Source organism: Camellia sinensis, chromosome 3, assembly GCF_055761805.1.
Source record: "Camellia sinensis isolate YWXY chromosome 3, ASM5576180v1, whole genome shotgun sequence".
In the NCBI taxonomy this organism is placed as follows: domain Eukaryota; kingdom Viridiplantae; phylum Streptophyta; class Magnoliopsida; order Ericales; family Theaceae; genus Camellia; species Camellia sinensis.
The window spans coordinates 161,024,601-161,041,879 of NC_138963.1; positions in this window are offsets into that span (position 1 = coordinate 161,024,601).

Sequence of the window (17,279 nt, forward strand, 5' to 3'; positions counted from 1 at the left end):
ATCATTGTTCCAATTCCATAAAACCAACATCAATTCCATTTCCTCTTGACAAAAATCAAATTCTCACAATTTAGGGAAAAAACCCCCTTTCGTTAAAAATCAATTTTCGTGGATAAAATCCACCACCTATCACAACCCAACCATTTTTACAACACCACAATCATATGGAAGAGCCTAATTTGAAAACCCCTCTTTTGATTTCATAACCAAACCCTGCTTTTTATCCAAAAATTCCCAAATCACTCTCTTGTGTAGAAAAGCAAATAACTAAGTTAAAAATCATAAAAATGGTCAAAGTAATCCCTACCTCAAAGACAAGAAACACGAAGAACAAGAGTTGAAACTTGACGAAGCCAAAAATGAACTTTGTTTTGATCAAAACGAAGCTTTAAGTGAGCTCTATGTTTTTAACAAAGGAACTAGGGTGGAGAACTTGGTGGATCGAAGTGTTTTTGGGCCAAATATTCAAGAACTAGAGAGAGAGAGGAAAGAGATATCAGAATTTTAAGTGTTTAGAGAGAGAGAGTGATGTGAAAATGTGATCCAAAAAGGTGACTTTACGGACTGATAAACGCGCAGGCCACTCGAGCGCAAGAATGGTCGCTCGAGGAACGAGACATAATAAATGAGGCTGTTCGAGCGAACAATGTACCGCTTAAGCGAAGAACACCACCTTCCAATACTTTTGTGGGCCTGCAAAAGTATTGGGAGTTCCCAAAGACTGCTCGAGCACAAGAATGACCGCTTAAGCCCAGACCGCTGGAGCATAAAATGGACCGCTCGAGCTACGAAGACCACCCTCTAGTACTTTTGCAGACCTACAAAAGTACTGAGAGTTCACTAGGACCGCTCGAGCGACAAAAAGACCGCTCAAGCAAAGAAGCCAAAATCTGGACAGAATTTCCTCAGAAAAACAAGCTACCAACCTATTCCAAACACAACAATAATACTGTAATAGCCAAACTCGATGAAGTACAAGATAAATAAGGGCATGAACAACCAAATACGACAAGGAATCCCAGTTCCAAAATAATAAAGAAGTTAAACTTAAACCAGAGTCACTATACAAATGGCCCGTAATTCACTAACCGTTCCTATTTCTACAGTGGATTTTGAAACAACTTTTAGTGCAGGTGGACAAGTGTTGAGTGTTTACCGTAGCAGACTCTCACCTAAAATGGTTGAGGCACTTATGATACTGAGAGATCATTTGCATGCAAGCAAAAGAAGACAAGATTGTAGTGAAAAAGAGATTTGTGGATGAATTGTCCAACTCCTTTGATGATTGATCAACAAATTTTTTTTTTTCACAATTTAATTTTGTAATATTTTTATTAGATTATTGAAGTGGAGTATAATGTAAATGATTGGTAGGTTAGTAGGTGCCAACCTAGTTGGGATGTACTTGACCTATAGTGATGTACCATCAATAGTCTATATCTATTTTATTTGATGATACAAATTTATAATATTTCATTTCATTTTCAAATAAAAATTATTCTTTAAATCTTATCTTTTTTTTTCCCCTGAGATGTTCATTATACTTTATGGCCTTTAAAAAAAAAAAAACCACACACATACACACATACTCACACACACATACATACAAAAAAAGGCCCGGCCCAGCCTAAGGCCCAAATTTCAATGGGCTTGAGCTGGGCCAAGATTTTTTGCACGAGTAAGCGGGCCTGACCCTGCCTGATTTTTTGTGAGAGTCCGCGACGCCTGAGGGTGGACCAGGCCAAGCCATTTTTACACCCTTGGTGATCATATGAGAGGGGGAAGATTCTATTTACACTCAAATAATAACTCACTCAACTAAAATTTGAAAATTTTAGTTTCTACTATACCTTAATATAAATTTACTAATAAGGATAATACACATTAAATCCTTAAATAAAAATATTTTTTTTTCTCATGGTACACCCTAATCTTATTTTCTTCATATTCAAGTCTCTTTATCTTTTTCTCCAAGTTTCAATTATTTTCTTTTCATCTTCTTCCTCACTCCAAAACTCCAATTGATCCCACCAAAACTCATCATTCTCATCAACATCATTGTTTCTTATTATGTTGTTACTTGCAAATAGAAAAAAGTTTGAACAAAATTAAACAATATATGAGAATAATAATCAAAAGTATTTTTTTGAAGTAATCCATCAAAGAGGAGGTAAGTATTCACATAAATATCAAAGTATAATTCTTGATTTCTGTGTGGTTCTTTTTATGTAAAAATACAGATTCTACTTGCTTTACGTTAACACTGTTCGTCCTTTCAAAGCTGAACCAAATTGTTTTATTCAGCAGTGTACTATCGAACAAAACAATGTTGTTTAGCTCTGAAAGCCTGAACAAAGACAACAGATTCAACATACCAGGGCTGAATGGCTTTAGCGAAGATAAGAAATTGAAATTAGCTATTATGGTTCTGAAAAACCTATAACCACTATGCCAAACAACAAAACTGAAATTAATGAAAAAACATGAGGAATTTACCTACTTATGGAGATGAAACATTGTCCTTTTTCTTCTTCTTCTTCTTCAGTATTTGCCAATGACGAGAGTAATGGAGTACCGTGGGTGAGAAAAGAGGAAGAGAGAGAGGGAGTACAGTCACTCAGAAGAGAGGAAGTGATGGAGGGAGTCTTTTTTGAATTGATTTGTTTATTATTTGGGTGTACCACAAATTGTGATTTTATATTGAAGGGTAAATTGTGAAAAAACATAATCTGTATTGAGAATAAATTATAATCCTAAACAATTTAATAAATAATACTGAGAAATTGGGCATATTGAATGTGTTAGGTTTTTGTAATTGACAATCCTGTTTGACAAAACTCCGTTCAGTTGTAATTTTATTCGCTTTTATGTTTCAGCGAGGATGTGAGTGTTTAGATGTGAATCTAACCAAATTGTGCCTATGCAGAGGAGTTTGTGATCTTAATCCTGTCATGTTTTCCACTTTGCTGACCAAGTACAAAATTGCAGTCGAAGTTGTTTGACTGCTCGAGCGGTCATTTGTGAGCTTGAGCAAAGAAAAGGATCATCTAGTACTTTTGTAGAGTGTCTGAACTTCTAGGAAGAAAGTTTTACCACTTGAGCAGTCAAAGTTGCGCTCGAGCGGTTGTCCAATATGTTTCGCATGGCCTTTAGTCGCACCGCTGAAGCGGTAAAATGTGTGCTTGAGCGGTCAAAGTTGCGCTCAAGCGGTCAGCCTATATGTTTCATACCACCTTTAGTCACACTGCTTGAACGGTGAAATGTGCGCTCGAGCAGTCTACACGATCTTGTTTTCTATAAAGTGCGTTGTTCGCTGTTTTTAAGGTTTAAGTTGTCCAGATTTTCAAAGAGGAAGAAAAATCAAAGTGTTTTATATTAGATGGTGATTTATGAGGCTTTTCTTGATGATTTAAGAATGATCAATGGATCCATGAACTTTATATCAACATCATCAAGGGGTTTGTTTATTTCTTTTTATTCACAAAAGAGAGAGTTGTTCTTCGGTGGATTTCAAGGAATTTAGGCCTGAAGCTTTGGTTGATTTCGGAGTGGTTCATCGTCGTGGGTTCGACATCAACGTTGTGGATTCAATGTTGGATAAGACAATTCTTAGGTGAAAACAGTGGTGGATGAGGCAGATTGGGGTGAGTTCAATTCGGGCATAGATTCGCTAGGTAATTGAGAGTACACTTGTGTAATTCTTTTTGCCTTCTTAGTGTATTGTTTTGTGGCTTTGGTCTGTGATTTTTTTATCACAATTGGAGGCGCTCCAATTGTAGTTTTTCCATGTTAAATCTTTGTGTCGATTCGTCTTTGATTGTTTGATTGGGATGGTTGTTTACTGTTTAAAATTGATACACAATCACAAATCAATATCTCGAGGATTTTTAGATTTTGTCAAAATGATTTTTTTGGTGGAAATGGAATTCCCATAAGAGGGGGCTAGATGAGCTCAGTAGGATACGAGACGCTCCCTCAAAACAAGTTTGAACCATAGTTTAATAATAATCTCAATAGAGTCGTAGTGAACAAAAGTACGGAGTAGAGCTGAAGGAGAACCATGTTGTTTCTATAATAACTGGAACCCAAAACTACTTGAATAAGAACCATGTCGCTTCAATCAATTTTATAATTTGATTAATTAGTTGGAACCTTTCCTTAATCTTTCATTCTGTATCCTACCTTTCCCCTCTTGAGATTCAATAGTCCCTCCAATAAGGATACTATGCTTGAATGGACTATTAATCCAAACCTCAATTTTCTTAACTAAATATCAGATGTAACTGCTTCAATTATTAACCCACTCTAAATTCATATTGTTAACGAAAAACACAGAATATGCAGCGGATAAAATAATCAAATCATACCTTCTTCTTGATGATAGAACCTTCTTGGATAAATCACGTGCTTCCAGAAAACTTCTTGATGAACCAACCCAGCAGTGGAGTGATATCACAGATTGAATATCACCCACACAAAACCACAGTGTCAAAGACTTGATCGTTGTGTTTTTGGGAGAAAGTCAGTATATGGGTAGAAACAGACTATACGTTGTTTCTCACTTGGATTACCCATAACCATATATCAGATATATTATATATTATAATATCTATCCATATCAGTTAAAACTGATAACATTTGTATCTTGAGTGGTTATCCTAAATAGGTTTGAATTCGAATTCAAAACCTATTTGGATAAGGATCAAATTTAAATTTAAATGGTCATGCCACATGGGCGCCCATTACTAACATCTCCCACTCGCACATGAGTCGGCATGACACTGCCACATCTCTATCTCAATCTCCCCAAAAAGAACAATCTCATACTAGCCAATGCACCGTGCGACCGCTGAGAACACCTGCAAGTGGGAGCTCTATACTAGAAACTCAATATGAGTCAGCATAGAGACATCAACCCAAAAAGAACAGAAATAGTGTCTCATGTACCCAGACCCATCTAGCTACATCAGTCCAAAAAACATCTCTAATCCCTCAAAGAGCATGTTTGACTCTCCTAGGTCCCGCATTATATTCACACCCAATCAGCATCCTATAAAGAGCGATGTGAGTTGTCGACAGTAGCAAAGATGTAGAACTAGATGATCTTCCCTTCACCCTCATATCATTCAATTTGAAATTGACCGCTTTCCCAGTAATGTCCCTTAAAGCCGAATCATACATGACCGCAGGCAACATACCAAAGTAGCTGAACATCAACTCCTCATCTTATGACATAGTCAAAGGTCACAAAAGGCACAAAGTGAAGTCATTTAGGGAAAAAATGACTTTTAGGACTCACACGGTGAAGAAGCAGGGATCCATTCTTTCACCTCGCTAATGGGTCGATAAGCACATGCAGTATGAATGCATGGTATAGTGGAGTTACTCTTCCAAAGAGTGATGTTAAACTCACACACCATACAGATCTTAGTCTAGTCGCTCTTAAGCGCACGAGTCGCTTCCTAGCGTCTAACTCGAATTCTCTATTTGCTCGCCTCTCAGGCATCAAATGAGATCTCGCATCTGGCTATCCATAACAGACATATCATAGAAAAATGGGTACTCTCATATCCATGGTCGGTCTCTAACAAGACCTCATCTTGGCTCCAACCAAGGCGACATAGCTAGTGGATAATTTTAGCTTCTAGTCTCATCCTTACTCGCTACCCAGCGCTAAGGGCGATTGCTCGTGTGAGTGAGCCAATCTTGCCTGCTAACATCAATTTAATTGTTTTGTGTATGCTAATTCACAAACCATTACTAAAAGTAGTAAACATAAATGTGTGATAGAAACAAGTATGAATACTAATGGCATAAATATCCCCAAAAAATGAGTTCAACTGAATACACATAAAAAAAAAAAAAAAAAAAATATCACCACCTACGTAGTCCTAAAGCCCTAACATGAGTAAGATAAACATCTCTAGCAATGGGCTTAGTCAAAGGGTCCGCAACCATGCGACTCGTAGGGATGTGCTCCAGGATCACTTCTTTCTGCGCCAAAATATCTCTGATAAAGTTGAACCTCACATCAATGTGTTTGGTTCTGCCATGGTATTTACGATCCTTAGCGTAAGCGAGTGCAGCCATGTTGTCACAATGGATAGTCACAGGGTCTGAAGTGTGTGTGACAACATCCAAATGCTGAAGGAATCTCCTTAACCACACGGCTTCCTGAACGGCAGATGAACAAGCCACAAACTCAGCCTCCATGGTCGATAAGGCGATGCAGGATTGCTTCTTACTGCTCCAAGAAATAGCACCATCGCTAAGCATGAAAGCATATCCTGAAGTAGACTTACGCTCATCTAGGTCTCCTCCCCAGTCAGCATCACAATAGCCAACTAGATGTAGATCTGAACTCTGGTAGCAAAGTGTGTAATCTGCAGTTCCTCTAAGATATCGTAATATCCTCTTAACTGTTTTCCAATGAGCTAGTCCTGGGTTGGATTGGTAACGACTCACCAATCCGACTGCATAACAAATGTCAGGACGTGTACACATCATAGCATACATCAAGCTTCCAACAGCATTTGCATAGGGAACACGGGCCATCTTTTCATTTTCTTTCTTGAGTCTTAGGACCCATATCAAGGCTTAGGCTCTCGCCTTTTGCAACAGGAGTGTCAATGGGTTTGCAGCTCTGCATCTGGAACCGCTCTAGAATAGTCTTAATGTAAGTCTCTTGAGACAAACCAAGAAGTCTCCTAGAGCGATCCCTGAGGATCTTAACACCGAGCACATAGCTCGCCTCACCCATGTCCTTCATTTCAAATGTAGAGAACAACCACATTTTAGTGGCGACAATCATCTCCTTGTCATTTCCAGCCAATAATATGTCATCTACATATAATGACAATATCAGAAAAATGTCCTTGGACCGCTTAACATACACACAGTGATCTTCATCAATCATCGTAAACCCATTTGAAACAATGGCTCGATGAAATCTCAGATTCCACTGTCTGGATGATTGCTTTAAGCCATAAATAGATCGTTGAAGCTTGCAAACTTTGCGCTCCTGACCTACTGCCACAAAGCCTTCTGGTTGATCCATATAGATCTCTTCATCCAATTCTCCATTGAGAAATGCAGTTTTAACGTCCATCTGATATAGCTCTAAGTCCAACTGAGCTACTATGGCCAGGATTAGGCGAATAGAGGCAAACCTTACAACTGGTGAAAAAGTTTCCTCATAGTCCACACCCTCTCGTTGGGTGTAACCTTTCGCCACTAGGCGAGCCTTATACCTTTCTATGGAACCATCCGCCTTGCGCTTGATTTTGAGAACCCATTTGTTCCCAATAGTCTTGCGCCCTAGCGGCAAATCAACCAAGTCCCAGACATGATTTTTCTTCATAGACTCTATTTCTTCTTCCATTGCAGTACTCCATTCTTTACTAGCAGGGGATGAGAGAGCCTCTTTGAGATTCTTAGGCTCCATCTCATCACTCGGAGCAATCATGAATGCTTCCCCTTCAATCTCAAAACGACGACGGGGTATAGCTCCACGTTTGCTTCTACGTAGTTGAGAATCCTGAGAATCCTCATCCATTGGATCTAATCCATGGGTAGGTAGATCGCTCCCACTGTCCCTAGGAGCTTGAGGAATTATTTCCTCATTCTCTACTAAGCAACTAGCTGCGCCTTCAAGTAGATCCTCCATCTCATAGAATTCTACTTCTTTAGTTACCTCACCTCTGCTACGGAAATCCTCCTCTAGGAAATCCACATCTCGCGACTCAATTTCAGTCACACTTCCATCCGGATGCTCCCCAACAAACACATAGCCCTTAGAATGCTCACTATAGCGAATGAAGATACACTTCTTTCCTCTAGGGCCCAACTTCCCAAACTTATGAGAAGCGTTGTGTATATAAGCTGCCGAACCCCAAGGCCGCAAATTGCCTAAATCAGGCTTTTTGCCAGTCCACATCTCATATGGGGTGGAAGGAACTGATTTGGAGGGCACACGGTTAAGGACGTAGGCAGCAGTCAACAAAGCATCTCCCCAATAAGAAATTGGAAGATTAGCTTGCGCCATCATTGATCTAACCATGTCAAGCAATGTACGATTCCTTCTCTCCGCTACACCATTTTGTTGCAGAGTCCTAGGAATTGTCAATTGACTGATAACTCCTTTTTCCTCACAGAGCACTTTAAATTGCTCAGATAGATACTCACGTCCTCGGTCAGTCCTTAGAGCTTTAATGCTCTTGTCTAATTGATTCTCAACCTCATTAACATACCGTCTAAAGCAATCCAATGCTTCTGACTTGTGAGAAATCAGATAGACATGACCAAAACGTGTGCAATCATCTATAAATGTGATGAAATAAGGGGCTCCATGCCTTGCCCTCACATTCATTGGTCCACATATATCAGAATGAATAAGTTGCAATGGGATAGATGCCCTTATGGCTTTTCCAAATGGTTTTCTTGTTGCCTTTCCAGCAAGACAGTGCTCACAAGTAGGCAAAGTGACTCTAGTGAGTGGGCCTAAAAGACCTTCTCTAGCCAATCTAGTCATCCTGTCTTGCCCTATGTGCCCTAATCTAGCATGCCATCTCATAGAATCATTATCACAAAAAAATGCAATATTAGAAATAGTGCCATTGGCATTTTTATTAATACTAGAATCATCCACATCCAAAACTAAAAAACCATCTGAAAAATAACCAAAACCATAAAAAATTGTTCCCAAATAAATGCTAACACCATTATTCTCAAAACAAAAGCTAAAACCAAGGCTCATCATGCTAATAACTGAAACTAAGTTTCGCCGAATATCCGGAGCATAAAGAACATCATGAAGATACAAGGTGCGCCCTCGTCGCATTTCCAGCTTGAATGTTCCAATACCAAGCACCTCCACACTAGACTCGTTCCCCATGTAAACTTTTCTGCTCCCAGCAGGTACTCGACGATACTCAACGAACCCTACTCTGTCCCTCGCGATGTGGTCTGTTGCTCCGGAGTCTACAACCCAAAAATGAGGAGAATGAGCAATTAATGCTTGACTAGACACAAAGCATTGAATGCGACAAATTAAGTAAGGGAGTACCTTCTTCTGCTCAGGGCAATCCCGAGCGAAGTGTCCTTCTTTGTTACAGTTAAAGCATGTCAATTTAGCCTTTGCCTTCTTACCACCTCTCTTGCCCCTACGCTTGAAATTTCTAGCGCCATTGGGCTTAAGCGCAGCCGCTGCTTGCTTCTTAGGGGCACCTTTTTCTTTTCCACGTTTGAACTGAGAAGTCCTACGTGAGCTTGACTCAACCACCATAGCAGAACCATCAGACTTAGCCGCCTCAAGGTGCTCAGCCTCAAGCTCCAAATGACGCGATATGTCTTCGAATGTTTACACACTCTCATTATGCATCATGTTCTGCTTCATCTGCTCCCAAGAATTTGGCAGAGAGCGTATCACAGCCTGTACTTGCTGCTCTTGAGTCAAATTATGCCCAGCAGCCGCAAGCTCACGTATCATGGCTGACATGACTCTCAAATGCTGCTTCATCGAGTGATGCGCCCTTTTCTGATATGAGTCAAACTTCATAGTCAGCCCACGTAGCTTTGCCAAAGAGGTAATACCAAACTTTTGCTTGAGAGCTTCCCACATCTCAAATGCAGTCGGGCAATGCTCAAACTCACTAATCAAGTCGTTGTGCATGCTGCTCAACATAGTAAAGCGCGCACACCGATCTTTGTTACGCCAAGTCTGAAAGGCTTCAAGATCACGACGATGTTGAGCTGTATTGCCCTGCTCTGGCTCAACCATCACTTGTTCAAGTGTGGTCAACACTTCTTGCTCATTGAGGAGGTATTGGATCTTACGGCGCCATATGTCATAATTGTCGCCATCCAATTTCTCTCCCTTAGTTAAGTCTGCCACCACTGTCTTAGCAGCCATTTCTACATACAGAGTAAATAAATGCGCAGGGGATATTAATGATAGCAACACAAAACAAAATATTTTGCAGCAAAAAAGAATCTAAATTAAATAATGATAATTTTACACATGTCTCAAGATCGAAAATTTGCTATGCTCGTAATCATCTCTTGCGCCTCTAGTGATAATTATCAAAATTTAATTTCATTCCATGCGCAAAAAACAATCAAACAATCTCCCACTATTTATGGCATATACAAAGCATGATAAATTCCATACAATAGCATCTCAATATAAATTTACAAACAACTCATGCCATATTTATTTAATGATGGAATTCAAACAAATAATTAATCATGCTTCTTTAATTGCAACATATTAAAAAACCAAAAAAAAATTGTATTTAATATGCAGATTATGCCATAATTAAAGTGTACATCATTTTTTAAATTTTCTGGAATTTTCTGAAATTTTCTGGAATTTTAAATAACTAATTAAACACACATAAAATTAGAAATAAAAAATTCAGAAACTAGTAAACAGAAACAATATTCAGATTATGCCATAATTAAAATGTACATTGTTCTGAAATATTCTGAAATTTTTCTGAAATATTCTGGAATTTTAAATGACTAATAAATACACATAAAATTAGAAATAAAAAATCCAAAAACTGATAAAATGAGACAATATTACCAGTAAATAATAAAACCTTTCAGAAGTCTACAATAAATATTTCAGCCCCAGAAAATTATTTATGCAATACCAGAATCATTTTAAAGCATAAAAAATGAATTATTAACACAGGAAAAATAATTTATATTTTCTGAAAATTTTCAAAATTTTACAGAATGTAGAAAAAATAATTCTGAGTCTAACAGTATAAGCCACGCATAAAACAAATATGTAATGAATTAATTATGACCATTTAACGCAATTCAGAATTAAAAACAAAACAAACAGTGCCTAATCGCCAGCAGCCAAGCCATCCGAGGAAAACGGTGCGGCTCAGCACGCGGCCCAGATCGCGGCTCGGCTCTTGGCTCAGCGCGCGGCTCGGCTCGCGGCTCGGCTCACGGCTCAGCGCGCGGCTCGGCTCGCAGCTCAGCGCGCGGCTCAGTCCGCGGCTCAGAGCACGGCGCGCGTGCGTGGCGCGGAGGGCGCGCGCGTGGCTGCGCCGCTGACGCGCGCGTGAGAGCGCGTGCAAGCGCGTCGGTTGAGCAGCTGGCGCGTGGGGGCGCGTGGAAACGGCCCACGGCGTCAGGTGGCGCGTGCAGACCACGCGCCGCCTTCCAGGGTGTTTTCTGGTCCGATTTTTGTACTGTCGGGCTCCTTTTTTCAAAATAAAACTATTTATGATATGAAAAAAGACATTAATGAACATAAAAAAAATATTTTTATGCTCCCAATCTGATAAAAAATTTTTTCTTCCTCTACAAATATTCATGTGTATAATATATACATATACATATAAAAGTATACACATGATTAAAGGAAACACGAAAATATCCATAAACATGCTCTGATACCAATGTTAACGAAAAACACAGAATATGCAGCGGATAAAATAATCAAATCATACCTTCTTCTTGATGATAGAACCTTCTTGGATAAATCACGTGCTTCCAGAAAACTTCTTGATGAACCAACCCAGCAGTGGAGTGATATCACAGATTGAATATCACCCACACAAAACCACAGTGTCAAAGACTTGATCGTTGTGTTTTTGGGAGAGAGTCAGTATATGGGTAGAAACAGACTATACGTTGTTTCTCACTTGGATTACCCATAACCATATATCAGATATATTATATATTATAATATCTATCCATATCAGTTAAAACTGATAACATCTGTATCTTGAGTGGTATCCTAAATAGGTTTGAATTCGAATTCAAAATCTATTTGGATAAGGATCAAATTTAAATTTAAATGGTCATGCCACATGGGCGCCCATTACTAACACATATAAATTCAAACAAACATGGCTGAAGGTTGTAGAGATTACTGTCAGATTTGGTGGTTTTCTCAACCTCAAAGTAAATGATGAATTCAATTAGAAACTGGAAGCTTTATTTGTCTAATCAGAGTTCGATGACGATGAAATGCAAGAATATATAAACAAGTCCTCGAGAAATTCAAAAATTTAAAACAGTTACTCATTTGTCAAATTGTACTACCAAATTACATTTTGAATTTTTTTTTATATAGATTTATACCCCCTTTCCTTTTCTTTCTTTTTTTTAACATAAATGTTTTGTTCAAAATTTCAATTAGATCTCTTTTATCTCATCTAACTACTTAAAAAGCATGTAAGTCAGTTAATGATTTTAACTTCAGTTCACTCTTTGAATAATGTTGAAGCATGTAAAAATGAATGATCCTTGGAAGTACGGAGTACAAGACTTGAATTCATGTTTGTGTTACCATTATTAAAAGGGTTGTAAATGAGCCGAGTCAAACCGAATACTAGGTTGTTCAAGCTCTACTTAATAACTTAACAAGTTTCAAAATGTGTTCAAGATTAGTTTGTTTATATAATGAATCAATTTCAACGAGCTTTTAACAAGCCGTGAGTCAATTGGCATTACGTCTCAAGAATACACAAAGCCAGTCATATATCGTTTGTGGCCTAAAAATTCAGAGTTGTTAAAAGCATAATTTTACAGCACTTCTAATCTTATAACTGGCTGAAAAAAACAAATTCATAGAATCACAGATCTTATTTCTCTACTCTATGCCTCTGTGATTTTCACATGTTTTCTAGGTAAATGACCTAAATATTATACAACAATAGTTTTGCTACGTGCATGGAAAATTGGGACGACCAATCATTGCCCATCATCTATTTGCAATACCACTTCTCTTCTTAGGCTATCAAAGCCAATTAATGTATCACTTTCATACAAATTGAATGGTTCACTCATCAAGAGCTAATATTCTTCCAAATCTGATCCAACTTTGACCATTTTCTTCATAGTATTCCCCAATGACTCAAGCTCATCTTTTACCTCCTTCATTGAAGGCCTTTTATCCCCTTTAAGTCAAGCATTTCTTGGCAAGCTCAACCACTCCTTTGATCTACTCAGAATCTTCCTCTTTTGCCACTCGATTTTCAAGAACTTTATTCAACCAATCTTCTTCCAACAAAGGAATGAAATACGTAGCTAGGCTTCTGTGCTTTTCAGGCCTATCCATTGAAACAGATTTTTCACCAGTTAGAAGCTCCACAAGTACAACCCCAAAGCTGTAAACATAACTTTTATTCATTAAGAGACCTGAATGGAAGTACTCAAGGTCTATGTACCCAAGTGTCCCTTGCACTAATGTGGACAATTGAGTTTGATCCAAAGGAACCAATCTTGGAACTCCGAAATCAGACACTTTCGCAGTGTACTCATCGTCTAAGAGTATATTAGCAGACTTGACATCTCTATGAATTATATGCATCGGAGCAGAGTGCATATGTGCAAGAGCTGTATCGGTTTAAGTCGCTATTCTTAGCCTCATTTTCCATGCCATTGACGACACAAATCCTTCATCATGCAAGTGGTGGAAAAGGTTGTCATTTGTGATAAATTCATAGACTAGTAATGGAACTGGCGTCTCTAAACAACAACCTAAAAGTTTTATGACATTTGGGTGTTTGATTTGGGAGAAAACGATCACTTCATTGATAAATTGTTTGATTTGGCCACGATCTACTACTTTGGACCTCTTGATTGCAAAAACCATGGGATTTGCTAGAGTTCCTATGTAAACTATTCTGTAACCTCCTTGGCTAACGACATTGCTTTCACTGAAATTGTTTGTTGCCTTGTTGAGCTCTTCTTCTGTGTAAATTTGTGCTTTTTGGGCAGAATTTTCTTCAATTTTGGAATTTGAAAGTAATTGTTGTAACATTATGCCACCATTTTGTTTAAAGAATTTTTCTTTGAGCTTTTGGATCTTTCTTTTCTAAATTACCCAATATATGTTGGAGATGATGACAAATATAATACTGAGGAAACCAATGCTTCCTGCATTTATGTTAATAGAATAATAATAAAAATTAATATTAAAAAAACTATCATTCTCAATTGACAATGTTAGTGATTTATAATGCTGTTAACCTGTTGTGTGGTAGTGATTTTGTTTGTTTGTTTGTTTTTCATTTTTTTGAAAAATTTAAACTTCTAGAAATCAAAATGCATCTATTAGAATGTCTTACCTACAGGGAGCATATTCTGCAATGTGTGATGTTGATACAAAATGTAGCCTTCTCATTTTCTTCCATTCCCACTATGGCCCTTTGGGCAAACACTAGTATAAATTCCAGCGGTATTGATATGAATGTTTGTGCAATCGTTGAGGTTAGGGTTGTCACATTCACTGATATCTAGCAAATATCATGACAAAAAAGAAGATCACCACAAAATAAATGTTGGACAATCTGAACAAATTTCATTTTTGAGGTTATGTCACATTTATTGTGCTTTTATAATACATCTAAGTGCTCCAAAATAATTTCGTTTTTGAAGTTATGTTACATTTATTGTGCTTATGTTATAAATTTTTTATACTTTTTTAAGTAGTGCCCAAAAGACCCAGTAAATGTAATATAATCCCAAAATGATGATGTTTTGGGAGAATACACTACACTATACAGGGCATCTAAATTCAATTTTCTTTGTTGTGTCTAAACAAAATGGGCCTCATTGGTATAGATGTCAAACTAAATACCTCGGCAGCCACTAATGTGGGTTTTGACGATGTTCATTTAACGGTGTTTTTTTAAATGCCATTTTTTATAATATCTAACGACATTTTTTAACCGTAGTTTTTTTCAAAAATTAAAATGGCACCGTTTTGATAATACAAGGCATTTAAAAATGCCTTCAAATGTCTAAACACATGCTCTCTCTTACACAAAATGGGCTGGTGAATCACCGAGGAAAATAATAGCCCTAATCTCTCACTTAGTCTCTCGCTTGTTCTCTCTCTCTCAACTCTCACGAATCGAAGGATCTCCATTTTGATTTTGATTTCAAAGCTCCATCATCTGAAGTTCTCAATATCATTTACTAAGGTGAGTTCGAAGTTTGATCTCTCTCTCTGTGAAGTTTTTCCTTCCCGATTTGTTTGATTTGGTTGATTTTCATTTGTGCAAATAAGGATCGGGAATTGTCGTTTATGTAGATAAGGATCAAGAATTGGAGATCAAGGCATTGAAAGAAGGCAGAAAGGTTCATATCTATACCCTATTTTCTCTCTCTCTCTCTCTCTCTCTCTCTCTCTCTCTCTCTCTCTCTCTCTCTCTCGATTCTATAATCTACTCTATTCCTCGTGAGTTAGGCAAGCTAATCTCCCTTGTTGATATGAGATTGTTTGAACAACACAGACATGCTTAATGAACTCTAGTGTAGGATCTCCCATATTGGTATTATTGACTAATGGATTTCCATCATGTTGGTCAATATTAGACTTGCTTGTTCCCTTCATATGAAGAATGATATCACGAACAATCCTTAGAAGTTTATCTACAAAGTAAGAACTGATCTGCAAAATACAATTTACATGAACATAATATAAGTAGCATGAAGAATCATGAACAATTTTTTGTTTTTGTTCAGCTCTATACTTTTTATTGTTATAATGATGCAATTATTTGTAATCTGTGCAATTTCTTAAAACAGATACAACAATACGAGATATGACAATAATTAGATGGTTTTTCTATGATTATTAAATCTTTTTAGGGAGTATGAGAATTGGATTGAAATATGAAATAGTTTTACATTTTCAGTAAAAAATAATTTATAATCAAGTTACATTTATTGTTATATACTCTAACAGGTTATGCAAAAAGTGTTTGCACTATTGTTGGCGAAGTTTCGTAAGTTGGGTGCCACAATCATATTTGCCAACTTTTCAAAAGTTACTTAAAACTCTGCAATTTGCAAACTATGTTGGTCTTTATTTCTAAATTCCAAAAAAAAATGTCATCAATAGGTTTCATCTTTTGTCTTGTCCTTTCTAATCCTTGTTTTATTGTTATAGAGATCTATTTGAGTGGATTAAGCTTGAACAATTGCAGTTCTAGCATTTGTTGCTTTTTATGGATTAGATTAGCACATTGTGGTTTCTCTTCTATTATCTACATTGTTTTATTTGTACTTTTCTACTTCATTTATTATGCATCTATGTTAGTCAAAATTCCTCTTTCCAATTTGAATTTAACCTCAAGGTCATGGAATAAATTTTAATGTATGAGCAATGAACACCATGACAAGTACATCAAACTTTTGGTTGCCCTTGTACTACCATCCAGATCTCTGTTAAGAGAAATTCTAAAGTCTATTTGATGGCTTAGAATAAGTGAAGGCTAGAGAAATTTGAACTCAAAGGCTAAAAAATCATATTTCTTACGCAGTTTTGAGGTTTAAAATTGGTTTCTCAAACTATATGTTTAAACTACATTTGTTAAGCATTCTAATAACTCAACCTTAGATTCCTTCTAGTTTTCTAGCAAAATTTTCAAATTTGATGTCCAATATTATACAAAGAATATATAGTGCATTAAAGTCATGGAGTGTATCAATTGGTTCCAAATTATGGTCCAATAGTAAAATATATTCTGTTTTGATTCCATGTTCTAATAAATTTTTATTTCAATTTTCTGTGATAGTACAATTATGGTAGAATCCAAGCTAGAATCAATAGTGAAACATTAGAAGGTATTTCTGAACCAAAAAGCGGAATTGTGAATGATGAGTCTCAAGTGGATATTGTTTTAGACTGGAATATTGCTGAAAACTTACCTAAGGCAACTCAGGTAGTCACCCAACTATTGTTTTTCTATGTTACTAGTACTTTTAAAAAATAAGTGATATTGAAACATTACTTTATGCAATTTAATATGACAGTTAAATTGAATCATTTAATCACAAGCTTCATCAGCTACCACTATAATAAAATTGAGTTTTTACGACTTCACATCAGCGACATACAGTAAATGTAAGTCATGGTTTCTCACTTTTACGACTTGCTTTTTTTTGCATGTCGTAAATAATTTCCCAACCACGACGCGTCTATTGCATAGGTTATAAATACAAATAAGGATAATTTTTTTATGACTTGCAATGTTAGCTGTAAATAATAAAATTTTCTATGACGTGCATATGGCATGCTGTGAATACATCCGCTGTACACGACACGCGTACACTAGCTGTTAAAAAATATTGAACATTTCAAGGCGCACAAAAAACTAGCCGTTAAAAATTGCACTTTCCATGACGCACAAAAAGCCAACCGTTGAAAATATTGCACTTTCCACGGCACGCAATTACTGCCATGACACCACAAGAAATTAATGTTTTAGAGACTAATATTTAGGGACCAAGTAAATTTG